Here is a 24813-nt window from a genome sequence, read left to right as displayed (position 1 = left end):
CATCTCAGCTAGCCACCTCAAAACTGTTCTGAGCAGTTTGTAATTCAAAGCCGACCTTTAGGTGGTGTTTGTCAGCTTATCAACATTGTCATAGTCCATGTGGAATCACCATTGTGGGATCCCATCATCTTTTTGGAGACTTCAGAGATCAAATTAGGTCAGATTATTCCTTTTCTTGGTAATTTTTTCAGGGTAATTCCCCCCCTCCCCTTTTGGATGCTTTTTTTTTGTCCCAAAGGTATTTAAACTCCTCAAGATGGTTGTTGTTATTTTCCTGGAAAGACAAAAGCAAAACCATTCCCCAACCCTAACTTAGGGAGTTTCCCTTATGGCAAGTTATATCTGATCAAATGAAAAGTATTCGTTAGTCTTATAAGTCAGTTTAGATTGAATAATCATGCTGGTTAATGAACTATCACTCTTCTAATCAAGAAGTCTCTCTTGTTCAAATCTAATCTTTATAATATTGGCATTATGGTTTCGGCTGAAATTTTTGTTTTGTCTTTTAAAGCTCTTCTATCACTCAGAGCAGGTTGGTATTTTTTTGTTTTTTGTTTTTTTTTTTTTTACAATAGATTGAAACACGAATTGCTAAATGGTCTTTTAATAAAAATCCTGGAGCCAGATATTGGGGTACATGCTGAAAGATCAGAGAGACAAAGAAACAAGCTATTGCTGTGTCTCGCCTTGCCTACTCCACAAATCCTCTGACTGAATGCCTCTGGAATTGCCTTCCAGCTGAAAGCTCTCCAGCCAAAAAGCCTTTTGTTCCTGTCTCCTAACACTTTATATACCTTTCTCTGCCCAGCCTTCTTAGTGCTGGGATTAAAGGCATGTATGCTTCCCATAATACTGGTAGCAAAGGCATGAGATCTCAAGTGCTGGGATTAAAGTCATGTGACTCCCAAGTACTGGGATTAAAGGTGTGTGCCACCACTGCCTAGCTCTGTTTCTGTCCTAGACTGAATCAATCTCATGTAGTCCAAGGTGGCTTTGAACTCACAGAGATCCAGACAGATCTCTGCTTCCTGAGTGCTAAGATTAAAGGTGTGTGCCACCACTGCCTGGCCTCTTTGTTTAATCTAGTGGCTTGTTCTGTTCTCTGATCTTCAGGCAAATTCTATTAGGGTACATAATATATCACCACAATAGGCATTAAGTTCTTTAATTGCTCTGAGAAGGAGTTTCCTCCAATGATGACAGGAAACAACTGAACCAAACTTCACATGGAGGCCTGAGAGAGGCCCCTTAAGGTATTTCCCAATGACAAAGGGTTACCATGACTGCCCTTTGTTGATCTACATTCATTAGTCCAATGCCTGCCTTTGCCACACCTTCTACATAATCTAGAAAGGAGGGGTGTTCTGTTGGGATTATTCCTTGAAAATTCCTTGTTTCTAGGAATGCTCTGTTTACAATCCTTTTTTATGTACTTTTTTATTTTATAATTTAATTTAATTTTACATATCAGCCACGGATTCCCCTGTCCTCCCTCCTCCTGCCCCCCCTTGCTCCCCCCAACCCACCCCCCATTCCCATCTCCTCCAGGGCAAGGACTCCTCTGGGGATTCAGCTCAACCTGGTAGATTCAATCCATGCAGGTCCAGTCCACTCCTCCTAGGCTGAGCAAAGTGTCCCAGCATAGGCCCCCAGGTTCCAAACAGCCAGCTCATGCACTAAGGACAGGTCCCACTGCCTGGGTGCCTCCCAAACAATCCAAGCTAATCAACTGTCTCACTTATCCAGAGGGCCTGATCCAGTTGGGGGCTCCTCAGCTATTGGTTCATAGTTCATGGGTTTCCATTAGTTTGGCTATTTGTCCCTGTCCTTTTTCCAATCATGGTCTCAACAATTCTCAATCATACAATCCCTCCTCTTTCTGGCCGATTGGACTCCTGGAGCTCCACCTGGGGCCTGGCCATGGATCTCTGCATCTGCTTCCATCAGTCATTGGATGAGAGTTCTAGCATGACAGTTAGGGTGTTTGGCCATCCTATCACCAGAGTAGGTCAGTTCAGGCTGTCTCTCGACCATTCCCAGTAGGGCAAGGATTGAGGGAAAGAAAGTTTAGGGGAGTGGGAGATACCAGCTGGATCAAGAACAGAGAGGGAGAACAAGGAAAAAGAGACCATGGTAAATGAAGACCCCACAGGAATAAGAAGAAGGAAAGTGCTAGAGAGGTCCCCAGAAATCCACAAAGATACCTCTACAATCCTGTTTTAGATGACCTTGTTTACTGCAATTGAAACACTTAACATTTTGATTTTTTTTCAAACTTCTGGAAATCACCTCTCCTATCCAAGCCTCATCATGGTTATGAGATTCAATATTGATTGTATCTTGGATTCATTCCTCTAAGGGTGCTGATCCTGCTTTTAACAGACTAGTTTCCCTTTTGCATTGTGCTTTAGCATTTTCACAAGCCAGAGATTCAATTATTATTTCTCTAGCTTCTGAATTTCATATCATTCTATTTACTGCTGAAGTTAATCTTTGTAAGAAATCAGTGAAGATTTCTTTTGGACCCTGCATAACTTTAGTAAATGACTCAGTTTCCTTTCCTACTTCTTCAATTCCATCCCAAGCATTCAAGGCTGCAGTATGGCATAAAGCCAGGGTGTGATCATCATATAGAGATTGCCTTTCTACATTGACATAATCTCCAAGAAGTTAGTCTTGGGAGATTTCCATACCTCTAGCCCTACTTCATTTTTCAATGGTCTTAGCCTCATCTTTCCACCAGGTCCTCCATTGTAATTGAGGACCAGGCCCCAAGACACTTGTAGCCAAATCTCTCCAGTCTTGAGGGATAATTCAATTATAAGTTGAACACGAAGTTAACATCTGCTTCACCAAAGGTGAATGCATGGCATATGAGACTATTGCTTCCTTAAATCTCTTCAAATCTAACATTTGCACAAGAGTCCATTCAGCTCTTACACAGCCTTGAGGATACCTATCACTTGGAAGTTCCTGTAAGTTTACTGGATAAATTAAGGTTGGCTATTTGAAAACCTCGGCCTGTTCCTTTGTAACCTTAAATGCAATGCTGAGATTGGTTCTCTTCTAAATTCTTCTGTCTGGGTCTGAATATCTCTATGATCTGTTTTAATAAATTTTTCTAAAATTTTTATTTTGGCACTCACATTAACCAACTTTGTTAATGATAAAACAAAAATGATCAAACAGGTAATATTTATAATTGACATTATGTAAATTCCATCTAAATTAATTATCCTCTCATCTAATTGTTCCATTTTCAAACCATGCATCATGTAATCATACAGAGACCTAACTCTCTCCATCGTAATAGTGTTTCTCTCTCTCTCTTTTTTTTTTTTTTTTGGTTTTTTTGAGACAGGGTTTCTCTGTGTAGCTTTGCGCCTTTCCTGGAACTCGCTTTGTAGACCAGGCTGGCCTCAAACTCACAGAGATCCACCTGGCTCTGCCTCCCAAGTGCTGGGATTAAAGGCGTGTGCCACCACCGCCCGGCTGTGTTTCTCATTTTTTAACCTGGGAAAAAACTCTCTCTTTTAACTAATTCTTCCCTTTAAGAATTCCTAATTGTCTCATCAAGTCTGTGAACAATGACAATTCAGATATGAGCTGACTGCTTTTGTGTAGAACAGTAGAAGCCCAAGTGGGTTTCAAGGCAGGTACCTAGTATGGCAGCAGTCCGAGGATGGGGTCCAGGGAGAGCCCACAACCTACTAGGAGAGAAGAAGCCAAAGAGCCAGCTGTCTGTATGAGGGAACATGCAAAAGTGGATAACTCCTGTGTCATTTGGGCTCCACTCCTGTGGAGTTTGTTGCAGAGAGGTTGCAACAAAAAGTTGGCCAGTGGGATAGTGGCTCCAGCCATGTGCAGCTCTGGCCAATGCCAGTGACTGCAAAGCCACAGGCAAGCAGCTTTTTCATGAATTTGTGCCCCAAAAGTTGGGCACCAGATATAGCATGAAAATTGTAATTGGTCTTAATAATAAATAATAAATAAAAACCCAGAGTCAGAGCAGGGTGAAAGTGGAAAGATGAGAGAAGCAGAGCAGCCAGGCACTAGAGTTCTTACCTCTACAAAATCATCAGTTGAAAGAGACTGAGTTTCTGTCTTCTTCCACCTTATATTCCTCTCTCCATCCAGCCATATCACTTCCTGTCTCCACCTCCCTAGTGCTAGTATTAAAAGTCTGAGATCCCAAGTGCTGGGATTAAAGGTGTGTGCCACCACCGCCTGGCTCTGTTTCTCTTTTAGACTGGATCCATCTTGTATAGCCCAGGGTGGCCTTGAACTCACAGAGATCCATCTGCCTCTGTCTCCTGAGTGCTGGGATTAAAGGTGTGTGCCACCACTGCCTGGCCTTTATGGCTAACTAGTGGCTTAGCTCTGAACTCTGATCTTCAGGCAAGCTTTATTTGCTAGAACCCAAACAAAATATCACCACACAGTGCTGCTGTGGAATAATTCTTTTGTACACTGTAAAGATTTATCACTTGAATTGGTTTAATAGAAAGCTGAGTAGCTGGTAGCTAGGCAGGAAATATAGGCAGAACAACCAAACTAAGGATGGTAGGATGAAGAAGGACAGAGTCAGAGGAGACGCCAGCAGGCACAGAGGGAACAAGCCATGCTGGAGGACAGGTAAAGCTACGAGCCATGTAGCAGCACATCAATTAATAGAAATGGGTTAATTTCAGTTGTAAGAGTTAGCTAGTAACAAGCCTGAGCTATTAGCAAAGGATTTACAATTAATGTTAAGACTCTGAGTGGTTATTTGAGAGAGGGCACTTGGGACAGGCAAACTCTGCCTACACAGCACCACTGTCTTCCACACTTCTACTAGTATGGCCCATTAAGCAGCACTTAAAGCGTTCAACAGATTTTCTAATCCACAGTCCCAAAGTCCATGTTCCTTCAGACATTGGTGCCTGGTACCAACTTCTGTCTTAGTTAGGGTTTCTATTGCTGTGAAGAGATACCACAACCATGGCAACTCTTATAAAGGAAGAATTTAATTAGGCTAACTCACAATGTAGAGGTTTAGCCCATTATCATCATGGCGGGTGGCATCCAGCCAGGCCTGGTGTTAGAGAAGGAGCTGAGCAGCAAGTGAATTGTAACACTGGGCATAGATTAAGCATAGAAGACCTCAAAGTCCACCCCCATAGGGACACACTTCCTAAAACAAGGCCACACCCACTAAAGGCTACCTCCTAATAGAAGCACTCCCTTTGCTGGTCATTTTCTTTCAAACCACCATACCTTCTAATCCTTCTAATCCTTCCAAAGTGTTCTACACCCTGGTGACTAAGCATTTAAATATATGAGCCTACAGGGCCATTCTTATTCAAACCACCACAGGCCTCTTCTGAGTCCCTTATACGTCCCATTGAACTTTAGGATCCACTTGGCAATTTCAAAAGACTGACAGCTAGGATTATGATAGAGGTTCACTGAATTTGTATGTCTGCTTAGGATGTGCAGATATCCTAACAGCATAGTCTTTTGATATAATAACCACAGCTTTCAAATGACCATGTGAACTCAGTGTTTGTATATATATGGCACTGTTACAGATATTATATATTTAAATACATATATAAATCACACCTTAATGGATGAAAATGCTTTTGTTTCCTTTTATCATTTTTTTCATTGATGCCCATAATTAACAGGGCTCCCATGTACTGGGTCACAAAGCTGGCATCATCAAATGTCTTTGTACACCCACAGAAATCTCTAGTAGTCTATGAAAGCACAAGTAGGCAACATGAGAAAGTGATCCAAGTGATCTACTCCTGCTACATCCCTTGCACAGTTTGATCCTGTGTCCCCATGGGCAGTTCCTTACAGTAAGTTGAGCAGGAGGAGCAAACCCATGCTGGTTACACATGGTTCTGAATGACATGCCTGCCCTACCTGATAATGGACAGCAGAGCACTGTGTCTTATTTCTGGGATGTGCCTGAAGACAACAGTGAGGAGAAATCCATTCAGGGGACAGAACACTGTCCATGGCATTTGGTTTAGAAGAAGAAATGTCTTCCAGGTAAGAGTCTATATTGATGAATACATTGTGGCATGTGGGCTGGTTACATGGTCCTGAACATCCATGGAATGTAATTGTAAAATTGGAGACAGCGAGTGTGGAGAGAACTGTGCATAGCCTTCATAGAAATGGAAAGAACGGTAAGATGTTTCTGTCTCATCTGAATCTGCATCAGAGATGTCCCCAATAGGAAAGGATACAGGAGTTAAATGGATGGGATGCCATTCTCTGCAGATGCCTCTCATCCCCTTCCATGGCCATCCTCTCACTGCTTGTCATGGTCATATCCACTGTCATCTCTTCTGGATTTAGACCCACCATGGATCACCCCTCTTGGATGTTATGAGTGTGTTTCCAGAAAGTTTTAACTGATGTGGGGTGCTCCACCTTGATTGTGGGCATCACTTTTCCAGGGTCTGGGTCCTACAAAGTGTAAAAGAGAGAATGGTCTGAACAGACATCTACCTGTCTGCTTCCTGACTGGAAAAACAACATGACCCTGAATCTGCTCCTACTTCCATGACTTCCCTGGCATTACTGACTGTTCCCTCAGATCCCCAGTTTAATGAGCACTTCCTCAAGTGGCTTGTGTTAGGTATTTTATCATAGCAACAAGGAACATAACTAATAACTTGCCCAGTGAACTGATGAACACCAAGCTCAGGTGTCAGGGATGGAGGCTATGTGTGGACTCAGCAGCACGGCTGCCTACTGGCTTAGAAGCAGGCCAGGCTTCACCCTCCTTTGCTTCTGTTCTTATGGAGAGTTGCTTGCTAAACATTTAGCATCCCGCATCAAGTGTAACATCTTACTATGCAAGGTTCTGATGTAGACTCTAGTATGTCACCAACTCTATAGTTCAGTTTCCTGAGCCAGAAATCAAGATTAACACTACATTTCATATGGATGTTTTAGCCGTGAAATGACTTATTTCAAGTTAACACTGACAAAAGTAACAGTCTTAGTTATCACTGTTACTATGATCATCACCGTCATCCTTACAGACTATTTGTTGTTTTCTGTTGACACCATCAACATTCTATTCATCATCCTCTTGCTTGCCAAATCTGTGTGTCCATATGTTCTCTCACACAGGACTCAGAGCCCTGAAATTCCAAACACAAGACCCTGGATGCTGAGAACATGTGCATGCTGGTCTTGTGACAGGTTAATTGTCACTGGGCGGCAGCAGGACAGGTCTTCCTTCAAATTGCAAGACAAGAAACAGAGAGGATCTTGGGATCTTGGTGTAACAGTTAGGGCTCACAGTCTGGAGGGGGGATCCTGGGATGATGGATAGGTCCCACAGCCAGGAGGGGGGATCCTTAGATGATTGACCGGACCTACAGCTGAGAGGCCACACCTGAAGGTTCCAGGCTCCCACAGATTATCTCATCTGCTTGAGAATCACTTTTATTTGGGGGACTTAGATTTCATAGCTCTAAAAGAATAAGGAGCTGGCTATGTTGGTCTTACATGCACTTTCTGATTCAGAGAACACCAAAATGCCTTAACCCCTCATCAGTAACGAAGTAGGCTTTGGCCATGGCAAAGGCTCAGTGTCTGTCATCACGTTCACCACATCTGTGAAATGGGGACCTTACGCCTACCTTCTAGGCCTGTTGTGAAGATCTGATGAGAAACTAGCTTTGAGATTCAGTGTGATGTTCCAAGGGACCATTTTAATGGTCTCACTGTTAGGTAACAGTGCAACATCTTGCTATTCCCCTCAGGGTCCTCCAAACATGAAACCAGAAAACTTTTTGAAGTTTTTTTTATCAAATGAGCCAATTCTCACATGGTCCATTAATGAGGCGCTGCCATCTGGGGGCCAATTAAGGAGTCCCTGGATGTAAAAACTGTGGATCTGCTGGCTTCTCCTTTCTCAAAGCTCTCCATCTTCTCCTTCATGCCTATGGGTCCACCTGGTTCAGAATGAAACTTCTAGAGTTTGACTTTACTTTCTTTTTTTTCTTTTTCTTTCTTTTTCTTTTTTCTTTTTCTTTTTTCTTTTTTTTGGTGTTTTTGAGACAGAGTTTCTCTGTGTAGCTTTGCGCCTTTCCTGGAACTCACTTGGTAGCCCACGCTGGCCTCGAACTCACAGAGATCTGCCTGGCTCTGCTTCCCGAGTGCTGGAATTAAAGGCGTGTGCCACCACCGCCCAGAGAGTTTGACTTTTCTTTTCTTTCTTTTTTTTAAAATATTTATTTATTTATTTATTATGTATACAGCATGTATGACCAGAAGAGGGCACCAGATCTCATGATAGATGGTTGTGAGCCACCATGTGGTTGCTGGGAATTGAACTCAGGACCTTTGGAAGAGTAGCCAGTCCTCTTAACCTCTGAGCCATCTCTCCAGCCCGAGTTTGACTTTTCTTAATGCTGACCTCTGGGTGACCCCATGACCACTGAATAGCAGGAGCATTTTTGGTCAGAGCCCAGGTATAGCCATTAGGTTGAACTCACACATCAGGTATCTGATAGGACAGATTTAGTGTCACCCCGGAGACAAGTGGCCAAGCCCTGGAATTGGTTCTATCATTCACTAGTTGGGTGACCTTTGCCAAATTGCTCATGTTTTCTGGGTCACTGTTCCTTTATCTGTGCAATGGGCATGTAGAATTATTTTTGGGAATCTCAAAGTGCTGCAGTCATTTAAAAATACAGCAGTCCCTTGGGGTAGCCAGGAGGATCTGTAATGTCTACCTACCTTTTCAAGTCCTGATTTCCAACATGTGGTTGTTTTTCTGCCATGTTGATGGCATCCATGTCTAACTCAAATGGTGGGTGTATGTCTCTCTCCTTCTTGAGCCTCTCCCTATGAATCTATAATAAAATATCCAGGACTAAACCCAACAGAGCCAGGGTGGCTGTGTCATTCAATACGTGACACTCAGTGGGTTCTGTCTGTTTCTCTCTGAACATGTCTCCTTGTCTATCCCTGTGGAGAAGAACCTCTGCCTGGACTCCACTGCCTCTCCAGAGCTGATGAGGACCAACAACAGGAGTGGGAAGAGTTGGGGTCAGAGCTGTGGGACAAGGCTGAGTAACAGCACTGCAGGGGTCAGGGCTGTGTCAAGGTGCTTCTGATTGGTGCAGATGGCCAATTACTAAGGTGCAAATCCACCCATCATGCCAGTGTCATGGTGGCAACACAGGTCTCTGAACAGCAGTTGAGATCACGTGTCATTGTTCAGTGTTTCAAGCAGCAAAGGTGCCACAGTAAACAGCTGCTGGAGCACAGGGCACAGGACAGTGGCGGTGCTCACCAGGCTGTGCAGAGTTCAGAGCCTGTGTTGCTTCACTTTTATTAGTGCCATGACTCACACTCTAGCCTCGAGCATTCTATTTACTCGGTTGCTATACAGCTGAGCCACATTGCTAGACACTCTGCCTTTGTTTCCTGTACAATTTATTTAGTTGTCATTTTAAAATTAACTGTTACTGTTGGCTGTGTTTACAGGCAGCTCACAGACTCCAATCCCTTATCATCAATCATTCTCAGCAGGAAGACTTTATAGTCCTGTCTTCTTCAGAATCCTTAGGAAACAAAGACATAGACAGAAGGCGGGGATAGAGAATGGAGGTCATGGAACACTGGCCAGAACATGTGGTAGGGTGCTGACATCATCACATTTATCCTCTAGCCATCCTAGAAGGGAAGAGTTACTATTGGAATTCTACCGAAGATGCGACTGATGCAGAAAAATAGCAAGTTCAAGAGAACATGCTCCAAAGCTATATATATTTGGACCCAAATTCTTATTTACGTCTGAGAGACATGAGCTGTATGAGTGTTTTCTCACTCCACTGGCATGAGATGTCACTGCTGATTCTATGTTGGTATGTCATGTTGTGGGATATTTGTACACTGTGAAAAGGTATTGATGTGTTCAACACAACAAAAAGCTGACTGCCTGTAGCTAGGCAGGAGCTATAGGTAGGTCTTCCCAGCAGAGAGACGAAGTGGATAATTGAGGCACTCAATTATCAGGAGAGGCCAAAGAGACCTGGAGAGTTAGACAGAATGAAAGAAAGGTAAAAAGCCACATGGTAGAATGTAGATTAATATAAGCTGGTTAATTTTAGTTATAAGAGCTAGTGAGACAAGCCTAAACTAAAGCCAAGCTTTCATAATTAATAATAATTCTCCATGTTGTTATTTGTGAGCTCTCAGCCCCAAGAAATATCGGGCTACAATGTCATGGTTGACACCTTTTTATTTATTTTTGTTTGTTTTTTTGTTTATGTGTATGAGTGTTTTGCCTGCACCTATGTGTGTATTCCACATGCATGTCTGGTTCCTGGGAGATCAAATGGGTACTAGATCCTCTAGAACTGGGGATAGAGGTGGTTGTGAGCTGCCATGTGTGTGCTGGCAATCAAATTGGGTCTTCTGCAAGCCCAGCAAGTTCTCCTTTTCCCAGAGCTAACCCTCCAGCCTCCACCGTAGATGACTCTTTATTACATCAGAGGTTCTGGGTGACTTGCTCAGATATTACACAGTAAATAAGGGAGGACTGTGATTGCCCCAAGGTAGTTGAGGAAGGAAGAGGAGTGTGACTCAAACATGGTCTCATCAGTGTCAGGGCTCAGGGTTTGTGCTGTAAAAGAGGAATCAGCATGAGAACTCAAGTCCCTGACCTGTGTCTCAGGGGACCAGGTCCCACCTCCTCTTCTCTGAGCTGCTCTTATTCCCCAATTAGTCTAGAGAAGGGAACAGGTCACCACTCCTCCTTCTGTGGGTTGTTTCCTTCTGCTCTGCCCCCAAGGGTCTCACTGAAGTGATTTTGTTGACATCATCCAGGGATCATCTTAGCATTCCTACTGGGAACAGAAATGGTCCTTTCCCAGCTCTCCTGGGGAGGCTCAGAGAGGAGGCAGGTCATAAAACCTCAGCCTCTGGTCCCACTGGGAAGAGGTGAAGATGTCTGAGCTTGCCTTTGTTAGGCAGGATTTTATAGATGCCATTTTCAGTGGTCACAGCTGGCCTACTTGCAGAGGAAGCAGGAGATTCAGTCCTCAAACTCTACAGCACCTTGGAATTTTTCTGAAGATTGAACTGCCTAGAATCCTAACTCCCTGGACTCAGTTGCTTTATGAGACTTCCTCATAATAGCCACTCAGTGACACATTCCCTGGATTTACAAGTGGTAAGATGGTCATTGGTGTTTGACTTGTGGGTGGGGTTCAGGCAAGTGGGTCTAGAGATAATGATTAGTCAAGCCCTCCATCTCAGGTCCTCTGTGCTACATCTCAAACTCCACAGATCTCTTCCCTCATTGCCTGCTCTTCTTGCCTTCCTTTCTCAACATTGTTTCCTTACTTCTTTCTTCATTTCTCCCTTTATTAATTTAGTAAACATTTACAGATTGTTGTCTCTTTCAAATCATATTGAGACGTAAAGAATATGTAGTCCTGAGCTCGAAGATCTGAAGTGAAGCAGAAAGCCATGTCCATGAAGGGGCAGTGATGGTCCATGTCTTTAAAGGAGACACCACACTACAGAGACACAATTGATACTTGTGGGCAGAGCAATCATGCTTTTTTTGGGTGGGGGGGGGATGTGAGTATGCCTTAGCCTAGCCTGGCCCCAAATTTGCTATATAGTCGAGTATTTTCTTGGAATCCTGATCCTAAACCTTCCAGATACTGGCTTTGTAGTTTGGAGATAGCATGTGTAGCATTTTCCTGCCTGGAAATCAATCATGATATCTTCTTCTGTGAGCATGAGCTCACAAACTTGGGGAGCAGTGCTGGTGAGTACATTGTAAGCTAAGTCTGAGGCCACTGGGCAGGGAAACTACAAAATACTGTGGATCACTAAATGGTGTCCCATGCTGTGAAAAATCACACTTCAAATCTTCTTTCCATGGATTCTTCTAATTTAAATACACCGAGGGCCTCCCACATTCAGACAGGAGGGGAAATCTCACCAGGAGAGCTGGTCTGTGGCTAGTCATCCAGCTCTGTCCTAGGAGGGCTCTGGCCTGTGCTGAGTCTCAATAAGCTCAACTGGATGGACAATGTGTAGACTTTGCCTTCCTCTCCTCCCCACTTCAGAACCTGTGTGCTAGAAGCAGAGAAGGTGACTGAGAGCCAGGCTCTGAGGACACACCACCTAAACTCCCACTTCTCCTATGCTAAGCTTGCAATCTGAAACAAACCTCTCTCCAGGCCTTAGGTGTTCACCTATAACACACAGGTAAGAATACTTCCTTCTGGGAACTGTTGTGATGTTAAACTAAAGTTAGTGCAACATTGACTGGAATATGTAGCAGGAATCTTAAAGAGTCTTATAATAAAATCAAACCCGAGGCCAATTATTGGAGTCAATGCTGGTAGATCAGAGAGACAGAACAAGCCACAGCTATCTCACCTTGCCAATTCCTCAGCTGGTCTTCTTTCCTCAGACTGGAAGCTTCTGTGTCCTCATCCCAGTGGCTCTCAGCTGAACTGCTGCTAGAAGCCTGAATGCTTAACCAGCCAAATGCTTAACCACGCAAATGCTTCTAGTTTCTGGTCCTCACGCCTTATAAACCTTTCTGCTTTCTACCACCACTCCCTGGGATTAAAGGCTGCTTTCTGGGATTAAAGGCATGAGTCACCATGCCTGGCTGTTTCCAATGCAGCCTTGAACTCACAGAGATCCAGAGGGATTTCTGTCTCTGGAATGCTGGGATTAAAGGCATGTGCTACCACTGCCTAACCTTTATGTTTAATATTGTGGCTTTTCTGTTCTCTGACCCCAGATAAGTTTATTAGGATACACAATATTTTGGGGAACACAATACCACCACAGGAATATGTAAATGATCCAAGTAAATATTAGTTCTTTTCTACTGTTGCAAAAGTTAGGAAGTCATCCATACAGCCATACTCCTTTAGAGATAATTTTTCATTAATTGTCTGGGGTTTCAGTTAACAAGAGAGTAAAAGGGTTTATCCAAGTTGCTTGGTGTCAAAATTGATATTAGACCCCTCTAGGACTCTTCAGATTGTAACCAGCCAATGAACAAGAAATGCAAGCTGTATCCTACCTGGGTTAGAGGTGGGAGCTGGTAGCATAACAGGAAAGGTTTCCTGGCCAAGCTAAGTCCTAGTGTGGCTCCAGTGTGGGCAACATGATGCGTGAGATGGTCCTCACTCCATAAGGAGAATCTAGGCACATGACTTAAGGTGTGAGAGAGGCATGCAGGATACTCATAGTGCTTGCATGGAGATTTGTGCATGGAGAGATTGCAGAGGAGACATTTGTGCACTGAGTCTGAGTCTTCACAGGCGGGCAGGTTAGGAATAACTTATGCATCTGACTCAAATAATAGTTCATTGAAGCTCTTAAAAGGATTTTAACAGGGGCCAGATAGCAGCAATGTGATTTCTTTAAAAAAACTGAGGTAGCAGTCACATGGAGAATGTGTTGATGCAGACAAATGGCCAGCAGTGAGAAGAAGTGGACTCCAAGTCCTGCCCCTAAACAAGAAGCTATTGCAGTTGATACCTGCTAGGAAAGGTAAAATCTGTTTGTTTGTTTGTTTTTTTCCAGCAGAGTGTCACTGAGCATATCAGTTATACTCCAGGGCAGCCCTCATGCCTGGGAGGAGTTGGCCAATAGGAAACTGATTCCATGGTTTGGTTTGGTTTTTCCTTTGGTATTTTTTGTTTTATTTTTTCTTTAATTTTTATAAAAATGTTGTTTTTTGTCCTGAAAGAGAGAATGGGAGGATAAAGAACATAAAGTTGGGTGGGAAGGATCTGGAAGAAGTTGGAGGAGGGAAAGAATATGATCTAAGTATATTGACTGGAATATCTTTAAAAATTAAAATTAAAAAAGACTGTATTGAAAGAGGAAAATTAAGAGGCAAGGGGCACGTGGAGATGCTGATGCAGAACTGCTGCGAGAGATGACGGGCTCCTGACCTGGGTTGAAAGGAAGGTCAGCGGTGAGGGTCCTGAGCAGTAGACTGGTCAGGAGAGGGCATGGGGACAGGGGAAGAGAAGACAGGATGTCTAGAAATCTCTTTCATATTTCTACTCCCATGAAAACCAATTCCTGCCTTATCCACTGTCTTGTTAACTAGCATGGTTGGTGCCCTAGTTCAGCCTATTTTAAATAGTGTCTTCATATTTCATTCATATGTCTTTCCCTGAGCATGTGTTTCTATGTGCCTTTGTGTTTACACATTGTTTCAGAACTGTAGTTGACATTTGCATTGCTGGGCAATGCATTAAGTGTGTTCAACGTTAGGGAACACAGCCAGGCACACACTAAAGGGATCATTTTAATTTGCTCTCCATCGGATCCAGTTACTCTCGTCAACACTAGATCTCTGTTACTGCGGTCATGCTGGTAGGTGTGTGGGGATGTGAGATGGAGAAGAGGAGGGTGGCGTTGGCACTGTGGTGTTCTCCTGCACTTTCCAGATGAGTAATGGTGCTGAGGACCTGAGCCTCATCTGTGCTCGATAGACAGCTGCCTGTGAAATGATCTTTAAATACTGTTCACTCTTCCGTCGGAGCATCTGTTGTTATGTTTGTGTTTTTCTAATTCTTTGTATAAGTATTTTGAATACTTCTTTTTCCCTTATTCTAGATTACCATTATGTTCTTTAAAAAAATCTTACTTTTGCTTCCTGGTAAAATGATAAATATAGTTATCAGGTTTGATTAAAAAAAAAATGGTTGCTTTAGATTTACTACCCAAACCTACAATACACACCAGAATTGACTGTTTGTGTGCAAGGGAGACAGGATTAAGAAAGGAAGAAATGATTTTCCTGCTCCCGTATCCACAGGGTCCATCAGCATTCTCTGTGAAGATTCCAGTGTATTCAGGAAGAATTAGTGCATTGCACACGAGAACTTCTGTCATTACTCATGGGACTGTATGTGTGAGGGCCTGTGTCTGAATGACATGTGTTCTGTCTTCATCTACTTGTTTATTCTCCTCTGCATATGTCTGTGGTGTGTGTGTGTGTGTGTGTGTGTGTGTGTGTGTGTGTGTGTGTGTTCAGAGACTGATAGGGGATCCTCCCTCAATTGCTCTCACCTTATTCATTGAGACAGTTGGCCACAGTGCTCATCATTTCAGTTGATGTAGCTAGAAGCCTCTTACTGTGAGGATCCTCTGTCTCTTCCTTCCCAAGGATGGAATGAGAATGTGAGACTGCATGTGACATGTCATGTGTTACATGGTGTTTCCAGGATTTCTGTGAGATGGTTTAGATATTCATCATAGTCCTGAGACATGAGTGTCATCAGCCTCATTTGATAGATGAAGAGACTGGGGTTCAGTAACTTGAGACGTGTGCATGGAAACTGAACAGTGTGCTCAGAACCCACACATTAGCCTTTCTTTTTTTAATTAAAAAGTATTATTTTTATTTATTTTAAGTAATGGGGTTTTGCCTACCTGCATGCTTGTGCACCATGTGTATCTCTTGCCTGTGGAGGTCACAGGAGGGAGTCAGAACCCCTGGGACTGGAGGTACAAACAGCTCTGAACTAGCTGGTCCCTGAAACAGCAGTCAGTGCTCTTAACCTCTGAGGTGTCTCACCAGCCTGTATCTTCCCTTTCTGCATTTATAGCTACCATGTGTCAGATGACACAAAGATGAATGTGATTTTCTTACAGCCTCCACCATGTGGATGATTCCAGGGCAGAACCAAACCTGGGTTTCTGAATTTATCCTGCTTGGCTTCTCCAGTGACCCCACGACCAACAGCATCCTCTTCATTGTGTTCCTTCTCATCTACTTATGCTCAGTCCTGGGCAATGGGCTCATCATCATGCTGATCTGCCTGGACACACAGCTGCACACTCCCATGTACTTCTTCCTCTGTATACTTGCCCTGTTGGATATGTGCTATGTCACCACCACCATGCCCCAGATGTTGGTGCATCTTCTTGCTCACTCTCAGACCATCTCCTTTGCTGGCTGCTGGCTGCAGATGTATATGTTTAGTGCCCTGGGTATGACTGAGTGCACCTTCTTTGTTGTTATGGCTTATGACAGATATGTGGCCATTTGCTACCCACTGCGTTATACTGTCATCCTCAACTGGAGACTGTGCGTATGGTTGGCTGCTGGCACATGGATCTGCGGTTTCTTCTTTTCTGTGCTACATACTTTCTTCACCATGAGTCTGCCATATTGTGGGCCCAACAAGGTCAACCACTATTTCTGTGAAGGTCCTTCAGTGCGTAGCCTGGCTTGCATGGATACCCACATCATTGAGATGGTGGACCTGGTCTTGAGTGTTTTTGTGGTTGTTTCTCCCATTTCCCTCATTGTGGCCTCCTATGTTCGTATTGTCAAGGCTATTCTCAAGATCAAGTCCACCCAGGGCCGCTGCAAGGCTTTCTCTACCTGTGCCTCCCACCTGACTGTGGTCACATTCTTCTATGGTCCATGCAGTTACATCTACATGAGGCCCAATTCCAGCTACTCATCTGAGCGAGACAAGCAGATCTCACTCTTTTATAATACCTTTACAGCCTTGCTCAATCCCGTGGTGTACAGTCTGCGGAATAAAGACATCAAGAGGGCATTTCTTAAGGTGGTGGGCCATAGTAGGGTAGACTGCTGAGCCAGAATCCAGGACAAGCTGAGTTAGAGTATTCAATGTTTAAGAAAGGGACAGTGTCTTTATTGTATCTAACTGACTAATTTGTTTGAACCCACATAGTAACTGGTAATTGGGACAAACCCTGTGAAACCATGGTGGCTGTTTTGATTGACAGGCTACACTAAGGTATAATTCAAAACATCTTAGTAATCTTACTGGATAACACCTGCAGAAATTTATTCTCTTTAAACATTTTTTATTTGTTCTTTGGGAATTGCTCATTATGTACCCCAATCACCTTATTCCCAGTCCTTCCATATCTGCCCTCCACCCTTATAATTTCCCCCCAAAAGAAAATAAAAAATTGAAATACAAAACCAACATGTTGCTGTCCCCTCTGTATAATGACCTGTTTCTCTATCAGTTCCAGCCTTCTCTCATCCCAGTCACAGTTGTTGCATCTCCTGTTCTGTGGTGGTGATACTCTTTAAGCAGAATCTCGTGGATTTCTCAAATACGTTGTGAGCTGCCATGTGTGTGCTGGGAACCAAACTGGGTCTTCTGCAAGGACAGCAAATCTTGTGTTTCCCAGAGCTAACCCTCCCATTACTGATGACTCCTTATTAATTCAGAGGTTCTGGGTGACTTGCTCAGGCATTACACAGTAAAGAAGAAAGGACTGTGATTGCCTCAAGGTAGTTGAGGAAGGAAGAGGAGTGTGACTCAAACATGGTCTCATGAGTGTCAGAGCTCAGGGTTTGGGCAGTAAAAGAGGAATCAGAAGGAGAACTCAAGTCCCTGACCTGTGTCTCAGGGGACCAGGTCCCACCTCCTCTTCTCTGAGCTGCTCTTATTCCCCAATTAGTCTAGAGAAGGGAACAGGTCACCACTCCTCCTTCTGTGGGTTGTTTCCTCCTGCTCTGCCCCCAAGGGTCTCACTGAAGTGCTCTTGTTGACAGCATCCAGGAATCATCTTAGCATCCCTACTGGGAACAGAAATGGTCCTTTCCCAGCTCTCTGGGGGAGGCTCAGAGAGGAGGCAGGTCATAAAACCTCAGCCTCTGGTCCCACTGGGAAGAGGTGAAGATGTCTGAGCTTGCCTTTGTTAAGCAGGGTTTTATAGGTGCCATTTTCAAGAGTCACGGCTGGCCTACTTGCAGAAGAAGCAAGATATTCAGTCCCTCAAACTCTACAGCATCTTGGAATTTTTCTGGAGATTGAGCTGCCTAGAATCCCAGGTCTCTGGACTCAATCGTTTTATGGGGCTTCCTCATACGAGCAAGAAATAGCCACTCAGTGACACATTCTCTGGACTTAGAAGTGGTAAGATGGTCACTGGTGTTTGACTTGTGGGTGGGGTTCAGGCAAGTGGGTCTAGAGGTAATGATTAGTCAAGCCCTCCATCTCAGGTCCTCTGTGCTACATCTCAAACTCTCCAGATCTCTTCCCTCATTGCCTGCTCTTCTTTCCTCTCTTTCTCCACCTTGTGTTCTTACTTCCTTCTTCCTTTGTTCATTTATTAATTTAATAAATATTTACAGAGAGTTTTTTTTGTTGCAAATCAAGTTGAGACATAAAGAATATGGAGTTCTAAACTAAAAGATCTCAAGTGAAGCAGAAAGCCGTGTGCCTGAGAGAGCAGTGATGGTCAATGTCTTTGTAGGAGTCTTCCTACACCACAGAGTCACAGCTTGATGCACTGTGTGGGCAGAGCAATCATGATTGTTTTGTTTTGTTTTCTTTTGGGTGCGGGTGGTTAGTCTGCCGTAGCCTAGCTTGGCCTTAATCTTGCTATACAGTGGAATATATCCTAGAACCCCTGATTTGAAACCTTCTAGATCTGGGCTTTTTAGGTTGGGGCTAACACATGTAGCTTTTTCTGGCCAGCAACTCAATTCTGATGTCTTTATTGGTGAGTCCTGGTCTCAGAATTGGGTCACCGTCCTGTTGGGACAGTGTAGATGAAATCAGAGACCACTGGGCTGGGAAAACATGACAGGCTGTGGATCACCAAATGTTGTCCCAATGCCATAGAAATCACACCTCAAATCCTCTCTCCTTGGATCCTTCTACTATCAGTAAACCCCAGGGCCTCCCACATTCAGACAGGAGGGGAAATCTCACCAGGAGAGCTGGTCTGTGGCTAGTCATCCAGCTCCATCCTAGGAGGGCTCTGGCCTGTGCTGAGTCTCAATAAGCTCAAGTAGATGGACAATGTGAAGACTTTGCCTTCCTCTCCTCCCCACTTCAGAACCTGTGTGCCAGAAGCAGAGAAGGTGACTGAGAACCAGGCTCTGAGGACACACCACCTAAACCCCACTTCTCCCATGCTGAGCTTGCAATCTGAAACAAACCTCTCTCCAGGCCTTAGGTGTTCACCTGTAACACACAGGTAAGAATACTTCCTTCAGTGAACTGTTAAACTAAATTTAGTGCAAAAATAGCTGGCATATGTAAATTATCCAAAATAAATTAGTTGCTTTTTATTATTACAGCCATACTCCTTCAGAGATAATTCTTCCTTAGTTGTGTGGGGTTTCAGTTAACAAGAGAGAAACAAAGGGTTTGTCCAAGTGTTTTTGATATCAAAATTGATATCAGACACCCTAGGATTCCTCAGATTGCAACCAGTCAGTGAACAAAAAATGCAGGGTGTGTCCTACAAGTGTTAGCGAGGGAGGTTGTAGCACAACAGGGAAGGCTTCCTGGTCTATCTGAGTCCTGCTGTGGCCACCATTGGGCAACACAGTGAACATGGTGGTCCCCCTCCATGATGAGAAGCTAGGAATTTCCTAATATGAGAGAGGCAGAGGCATGCAGAATACTGGGAGTAAGCATGGGGATTTTGTTCATACAGGAGATGGAGGAGACAGCTGTGTGCTGAGGCTTAGTCTCAACAGAGCAGGAGGTTTAGGAATGACCTGTGAACCTGCCTCAAATGACAGGGTTTAGAAGGCTTCCAGCAGGGACCAGACAGGAACAATATGAAGACTTTGAAAAAACCACTACAGGGGGCACATGAAGAACATGTTGAGGAAGACAAATGCCCAGCACTGAGAAAGGGAAGTGGACACAAAGTTCTACCCCTAAACAAGAACTTATTCCCAATTGATCCCTATCAGGGAAGATAAAATTAGTTCTCTTCAATAGAGTGTCACTGCGCATATCAGGTACACTCTATGGCTGGCCACATGCTTGGGAGCAGTTGGCCAACAGGAGACTGACTCCATGGATTTGGTTTTGGTTTGGTATTTTTTTGTCTGTTTGTTTGATTTTCTTTCTCTTAGGTTTTTTTTCCCCTGTAGTTTCTTTTGCTTTGTTTTGTCTTGAAAGAAAGTGTGGGAGGGAAAAGAACATGAGATTGGGTGGAGAGGGTCTGGGAGAAGTTGGAGAAAGGAGAGACATGTTCAATGTATAGTATATAAAAATAATTTTTTAAAATTAAAGAAAAAGAAAAGACTGTATTGAGGAGGAAAACAGAGGCAAAGGGTAGGTGGAGATGCTGATGCAGAACTGCTGTGAGAGATGATGGGCTCCTGACCTGGGTTGAAAGGAAGGACAGCTGTGAGTGTCATGAGCAGTAGACTGGTCAGGAGAGGGGATGGGGACAGGGGAAGAGAAGACTGAGGATGTCTAGAAGTCTCTTTCATATTTCTACTGCCATGAAAACCAATTCCCACCTTAACCATTGTTTTGGTGGTTAGTGTATGAGTGGTGCCTTAATTCGGACTATTGTGAATAGTGTTTGGACATTTCCTTTACATGTCTTTCCCTGAGCATGTGTTTCTATGTGCCTTTGTGTTTAACACATTGTTTCAGAACTGTAGTTGACATTTGCATTGCTGGGCAATGCATTAAGTGTGTTCAACGTTAGGGAACACAGCCAGGCACACACTAAGGGGATTGTTTTAATTTGCTCTCCATCGGATCCAGTTACTCTCGTCAACACTAGATCTCTGTTACTGCGGTCATGCTGGTAGGTGTGTGGGGATGTGAGATGGAGAAGAGTAGGGTGGCGTTGGCACTGTGGTGTTCTCCTGCACTTTCCAGATGAGTAATGGTGCTGAGGACCTGAGCCTCATCCGTGCTCACTAGACAGCTGCCTGTGAAATGATCTTTAAATACTGTTCACTCTTCCATCGGAGCATCTGTTGTTATGTTTGTGTTTTTCTAATTCTTTGTACAAGTATTTTGAGTACTCACTTTGCTTATGCTAGATTATTATTTTTCCCTATAATGAAAGTGCTCTTTTAAAGAAGTCTTACTTTTGTTTCCCTTAAAATGGTAAATATATTTATCAATTTGATTCCAAAAATCGTTTGCTTTAGATTAAACTCAAACCCTCAGTATACCCAGAATTGATTGTCTGTGTGCAGAGGGAGGTAGGAGTAAAAAAGAAAGAAATGACTTTCCTGCTCCCGTATCCACATGGTCCATCAGCATTCCCTGGGAAGACTCCAGTGTCTCCAGTGCGCTGCACACGTGAACTTCTGTCATTACTCATGGGACAGTATGTGTGAGGGCCTGTGTCTGAATGACATGTGTTCTGTCTTCTCCATTTACTGTTTACTCTCTCTCTCTCTCTCTCTCTCTCTCTCTCTCTCTCTCTCTCTCTCTATCTCTCTCTCTCTCTCTTTCTCTCTCTCTTGGTTTTTCGAGACAGGGTTTTCCCGTGTAGCTTTGCACCTTTCCTAGATCTCGCTCTGTAGACCAGGCTAGCCTCAAACTCAAAAAGATCCGCCTGCCTCTGCCTCCTGAGTGCTGGGATTAAAGGCATGCACCACCACCACCCGGCCTAATGTTTACTCTCTTTTGCATATGTCTGTGGTGTGTGTTCAAAGACTGACAGGGGAACCTTCCTCAATTGCTCTCACCTTATTCATTGAGATTGGATCTCTTAGTTGACCCCAGTGCTTGTCATTTCAGTTGGTGTAGCTAGAAGCCTCTTACTGTGAAGATCCCCTGTCTCTTCCTTCCCAGGGATGGAGTGAGATGGTGAGACTGCATACGACATGTCATGTGTTACATGGTGTTTCCAGGAGTTCTGTGAGATGCTTTAGATATTCATCACAATCCTGAGACATGAGTGTCATCAGCCTCATTTGATAGATGAAGAGACTGGGGTTCAGTAACTTGAGAAGTGTGCAAGGAATCTGAACAGTGTGCTCAGAACCCACACCCATCCTTTCTTTTTTTTTTTTTAATTAAAAAAGATTTTTTTTTTTATTTTATGTGTATGGGTTTTTGCCTACACACGTTTGTGCACCATGTGTATCTCTTGCCTGTGGAGATGAGATAGTCAGATGCCCTGGAACTGGAGGCACAGACAGCTCTGAACTAGCTGGTTTCCTGGAACAGCAGTCAGTGCTCTTAACCTTGGAACCATCTCACCAGCCGGTATCTCCCCTTTCTCCCTCTATAGCTGCCATGTGTCAGATGACACATAGATGAATGTGATTCTCTTACAGGCCCCACCATGTGGATGATTCCAGGGCAGAACCAAAGCTGGGTTTCTGAGTTTATCCTGCTTGGCTTTTCCAGTGACCCCACGACCAACAGCATCCTCTTCATTGTGTTCCTTCTCATCTACCTATGCTCAGTCCTGGGCAATGGGCTCATCATCATGCTGATCTGCCTGGACACACAGCTGCACACTCCCATGTACTTCTTCCTCTGTATACTTGCCCTGTTGGATATGTGCTATGTCACCACCACCATGCCCCAGATGTTGGTGCATCTTCTTGCTCATTCTCAGACCATCTCCTTTGCTGGATGCTGGCTGCAGATGTATGTGTTTGGTTCTTTGGCTGCTACTGAATGCACCTTATTTGTTGCTATGGCTTATGACAGATATGTGGCCATTTGCTACCCACTGCGTCATACTGTCATCCTCAACTGGAGACTGTGCATATGGTTGGCAGCTGGGTCTTGTGTCTGTGGTTTTCTCTCTGTTTTGTTACATACTTTCTTCACCATGAGTCTACCATATTGTGGGCCCAACAAAGTCAACCACTACTTCTGTGAAGGACCTGCAGTGCGTAGCCTGGCTTGTATGGATACCAACATCATTGAGATGGTAGACCAGCTCTTGACTGTTTTTATGGGTATTATTCCAATTTCCCTTATTGTGGCCTCCTACGTTCATATTGCCATGGCAATTATGAAGATCAAGTCCACCCAGGGCCGCTGCAAGGCTTTTTCTACCTGTGCCTCCCACCTGACTGTGGTCACACTCTTCTATATTCCAGCCACTTACATCTACATGAGACCCAACTCCAGCTATTCCCCTGAGCAAGACAAGCAGATCTCACTCTTTTACAATGCCTTCACAGCCTTGCTCAACCCCATGGTCTACAGTCTGAGAAACAAAGACATCAAGAGGGCATTTCTCAAGGTGATAGGGCATGTTAGGGTGGATTAGTTAACCACAATCCAGGGAAAGTTGGAGTGATTATCACTTTTTGGTAAAGGGACAACGTCTTTACTTTATTTAGCTGTCCTGTGCATTTGACCAACATAGCACTTGATAACTAGGACAATCCACTGTGAAACCAATGTGGCTATCTTGATTGACAGGCTATACTAAGGTACAATTCCAAATACCTCAGTAATCTTACTCGATCATAGCTACAAAGACCCATTTTTTGCTCTATCTTAGCTGTAGGTTGGAAATGATCTTCTGACCTCTCACATCCATCCTGAAGTAGAAAGCTTATATCCAACATGTCATCCTAGAACAGAAGGAAAGGAACAGTGGACAAACTCACAATGTCTCAGCTTCTCAAGAGTGACCTGCTTCTCTCTCCACATGTTCTTTTGGCCAAAGCAAGTAGTATGGTCTATCCTGACAGCAGCAGGCAGAAAGTTTTTTGTCTAGACAGAAGTAATACAAGTTCTGTGGTCGTGGTCTGATATGTTGGCTGCTCTACTTAGAAGGCAGCAAGTAGTATGCATTATGTAGCCTGCTGTATTTCCTAGAAAATAACAGCATACCTATAAACCAACACAAAACATGCTAACTGTGCATACTGTGCATAGCAATATATATATATATCTATATCTCTCTTTCTATATATATATCTATATCTATCTATCTATATATATATATCTCGAGAATTCTCCCATTTCCTAGGCTATCCAGGAACTTTTCACATTCCTGAAGATAGCCTTTAACTTTCAATCTTTCTTCATTCTTTTTCGCAGTGCTGTGATTATAGGATGGGACACCATACAGAGGAGAATTTTTGCTTTTTTGATGATGTCCTTTGTGTCATAAAAGTTTTTACTTTGATATAATACAATTCATATACTTTTTTAAAGATATAAAGATGGATTTTTCTTAGGTAGCCCCATCTCTTCTGGAAGTCACTATGTAGACCAGGCTGGCATCAAACTCAGAGATCCTCCAATCTCTGACCTAGGAGTGCTAGAATTAAAGGCATACTTCACACCACCTGACCAAGCACTTTTGTCTCTTGTCATTTTGCAGTAGACCTAAAAATTATTTCTTGATCCAATATCATGAAAATTTATTCCCATGGTGTTTTTTTTAAGTTACTTTTAGATTTTGATCCTTTCTGAATGAATTATTTTGTATGACATGTTGCAAGGGCCCATTTACATTTGTTTTTATGTGGATATCTATGTATGTAGTCAGACTTCCTCTTTAGACTTTCTTGGATCGCCAGCCCTCAAACAATGACATGGAGCCTTATTATTGATTATGAAAGCTTGGCCTTTATCTTGGGTTTGTTCCTAACTAGCTCTTATAGCTTAAATTAACAGATTCTATTAATGTAAACTCTGCCATGTGAGATTTTACCTCTCTTGCTTTTGGTGTGTCTGACTTGCTCCACATCTTGCTGGCATCACCCTCATGAGCCTAGATTCATCCCAAGTTCCTCTCTTTCCCCGGAAGTCCTGCCAATTCTCCCCTGACAAGCTATTGGCCATTCAGCTCTTTATTAAGCCAATCAGAAGGTACCTCCCACATAAGGCGATCAAATATCCCACATTTGCCCCTTTTTGTCTAAATAAAAAGGAAAGGGTTTAACTCTAACACAATAAAGCTTTATACAATAAGAACAATTGTTAAATAAAATTACATTTACAATGTCTAGTCCATTAGTATTTGGCAAATTCAGAGAAATTATTATCTATCCTATCTTGAGGAGTCTAAAGTTTTATACCTAAACTACTT

At 43.4% G+C, this 24813-nt stretch overlaps 2 pseudogenes; both read left to right on the top strand.

Annotated features, from left to right (window-relative positions):
- Positions 1–15637: 15637 nt before the first annotated feature.
- On the top strand, positions 15638–16634 carry LOC131904875 (olfactory receptor 2A12-like; annotated as a pseudogene).
- A 5406-nt stretch (positions 16635–22040) lies between these two features.
- LOC131905123 (olfactory receptor 2A12-like) lies at positions 22041–23034 on the top strand (annotated as a pseudogene).
- Positions 23035–24813: the final 1779 nt, after the last annotated feature.

Source organism: Peromyscus eremicus, chromosome 2 (assembly GCF_949786415.1).
Source record: "Peromyscus eremicus chromosome 2, PerEre_H2_v1, whole genome shotgun sequence".
Taxonomy (NCBI): Eukaryota; Metazoa; Chordata; class Mammalia; order Rodentia; family Cricetidae; genus Peromyscus; species Peromyscus eremicus.
This window is presented reverse-complemented; position numbering and strand designations above follow the sequence as displayed.